We start from the raw sequence: 3359 nt of genomic DNA, 5'->3' as shown, positions 1-3359 counted from the left end.
TGTCCAGCGCGTGCAGGAGGCGGACTTCTCTCATCATTCCCCACCCCTTAAAACACACACACACCCGTTTAAGTCAGCACACCATCCATCCACCCACCCACCCATCCAAACAAGTCCACGAAAGACTCGGTGCGTCAACATGCATGAAAACAGTACAATCATGTACACTACCGTTCAAAAGTTTGGGGTCACCCAGACAATTTTGTGTTTTCCATGAAAAGTCACACTTTTATTTACCACCATAAGTTGTAAAATGAATAGAAAATATAGTCAAGACATTTTTCTGGCCATTCTGAGCATTTAATCGACCCCACAAATGTGATGCTCCAGAAACTCAATCTGCTCAAAGGAAGGTCAGTTTTATAGCTTCTCTAAAGAGCTCAACTGTTTTCAGCTGTGCTAACATGAGGGTTTTCTAATCATCCATTAGCCTTCTGAGGCAATGAGCAAACACATTGTACCATTAGAACACTGGAGTGAGAGTTGCTGGAAATGGGCCTCTATACACCTATGGAGATATTGCACCAAAAACCAGACATTTGCAGCTAGAATAGTCATTTACCACATTAGCAATGTATAGAGTGCATTTCTGATTAGTTTAAAGCAGGGGTGTCCAAACTGATCCATAAAGGGCCGTGTGGCTGCAGGTTTTCATTCCAGCCATGCAGCAGCACACCTGATTTGGCTTATTCAATCAATTGACACACCCACCCTTTAATCAAGGGTGGGTGTGGCTGCAAGTATTTGACTGTGTGAAGACAGTTCAGTTGATTGAATGAGCCAAGTCAGGTGTGCTGCTGCATGGCTGGAATGAAAACCTACAGCCACACGGCCCTTTATGGATCAGTTTGGACACCCCTGGTTTAAAGGGCTGATGACACGAACATGACTCTATGCAATTTCTTAAATAAACTATACAACATGGCAAACATGTTAGATTTCTGTTATAATTACGTGAAAAGAAGCTGTTGTTACGCAAATATCCAGCTTTTAATTGCACAGCGCAAGAAAACTGGGTCCGTGGCTCGCGGCCATGTTGTGACGTCAGCGGGAGAACACGCTGCGGTTCACTGGCTGTTCTACTCTGGTTCTACTCAATGGAAATGGCGCATGAAAACGCCGGTGAACTCTCTAGTGCTAGCTCTTCCTCTTCTGGGAGTCTAGAATTGTGTTGATCTCTTCCGAATAGAATCTATGATAGCCTACCCTCTTTACCCTTTGCCTCTCGTTGCTAGGCGGCAGTTACATGAAAGCCGCAAGCTTTCACAAGCAAATACATGACTGATATCACGCCGACTTTATGATTACATTTATGATTATCATGTAGAATCTATAGCTCTACGTACCTTTATCTTATGTCGTTTCACAACACATGCTCTGACAGGAGGACTGTCTTTGGATCTGGCATAGCTACGAGTAGACCCCCTCCGGAATACGCAGTGTTGCCAGATTGAGAGGAATCCCGCCCAGTTGGGCGGTTTCAAGTGCATTTTGGTGGGTTTTGAACATATTTTGGGATGGAAAACCAGCCCAAAATATGTTCAAAACCCACCAAAATGCACTTGAAACCGCTCAACTGGGTGGGAAACCTCCCAATCTGGCAACACTGTGTAGGCACTGCTGATGGTAGTAACACACGTTTGTGATGAACTGAACACCCAAGAGATTCTTTTAAGCTGGGAAGGGTGTCAAAACAATCCAAATCGAAGTGTTCAGAGCACAGGACGGATGTTGGTGAGGGCTCCCACTTGTCATGAGTGCGCCTGACTTGCTTCACCCACTTCGCATGCAGCTCGGGATCTCTGGGAAACTTGAATAAACTTACCCCATCCTTGTGGGTTTTGGAGCAAAAGCCGGCAACACAACGCGAAGGCATAATAACTATATATAATGTATAATAATAATGACAAACTGAACACCTGTCGCATCAACAACAAACTGGTAGGTTAGGAGGAAGGTTCTTTCGCTGATGTCATATAGCTCCTCCTCCTCTTTCATCTCCTGGGTGCTGCAGCCCCGTCAAATTTGCCCAAATAGCCGCGTTTTTTATCATAACTTGTAAAATAGGCGCCTTCATGAATTAATATATGGATCATCGGGAATTACTTTTTATGTTATAAAACATCGCCAAAGATGTCAAAAACGTGTCATCAGCACTTTAAAGTGATCTTCATTGAAAAGAACAGTGCTTTTCTTTCAAAAATAAGGAAATTTCAAAGTGACCCCAAACTTTTGAACAGTAGTGTAAGTTGTTCATTTTAGACTAGAGGCTTGGAAATCCTCTTGATCAGTCACTGCGTTTACATGCACATAGAGAAAATCGAATTTCTGCCGTTGCTCGACTGAAATTGAAGTTCTAAATGGCATGGAAACACCTTAGCTAGGCTGAAATTGAACCGAACTTGATTTCTCGTAATCGAGCTACACGACCTAGATTATGCGATTTTTGCCGAGCTACTTAGTGCATGTATTGAGGTATTTCACTCACGTGACCAAGTCATGTGATGCTGCCATTTTGGACGGCACGGCTCGAATCAGTTTGAATGCGAGGAAGGCGACAAACGAAAAACATAAAAGAAAAAGGAGTGAGATGCAGAAAACACCTTCACTATCCAGCGACGTAGGGCATTTACAGGGCGAGCAGAGGGAGAGGTATTTGCAAAAATTGAGGTTAGCAGGCTTAGAGAACGATGTTTACCTGCTTCCACCAGGATTGTTCACTGACGTACGGAAGTACACGAAGCCCTCGTCTTTACCTGACTTCGGCCCACATGATCCGTATACCTATGTTGTTAAAAACCCATCGCCATACACAGGTATTGATCTGAAAGCATATACGAGTTTGGATACCTACAAATATTTTGTGTCAGGCTGGGTAACATGCCTACATCAGCGGGTCGTCCCTGGAGCCGGTGGTCGCCATCTTATTACAGCTAAGGTTTGTTCACATTTTCATTTACTTTCGGTCCTCAGGATAAACAAAATGTTATTAAATGTCATTGAAATAACTTCTTAGTCTGTTGAGACATGGCCCGTTATAAGTTTGCTGTTACCAGGCAATGACTAAGAACTGTATTATTAGGGTCGGTGTAGTTGTAGCAGTGTATTAGCAACTAGCTGTTAGCAGTAGCTAATGTCAACAACATCATAGCTGGTATGTTACTGTAGCAATGTTTACGTTCAGTCATTTGGATGACTGTTAAAACCTTTCAGTCTCAAGTTTTTCCTTTACTGGATTTACTAGTTTACTGAGCTAGCGCGCGCTAGCTCAGTAAACTAGTAAATCCAGTAAAGGAAAAACTTGAGACTGAAAGGTTTTAACAGTCATCCAAATGACTGAACGTAAACATTGCTACAGT

This window comes from Neoarius graeffei, chromosome 16 (genome assembly GCF_027579695.1).
Source record: "Neoarius graeffei isolate fNeoGra1 chromosome 16, fNeoGra1.pri, whole genome shotgun sequence".
Lineage (NCBI taxonomy): Eukaryota > Metazoa > Chordata > Actinopteri > Siluriformes > Ariidae > Neoarius > Neoarius graeffei.
This window is presented reverse-complemented; position numbering follows the sequence as displayed.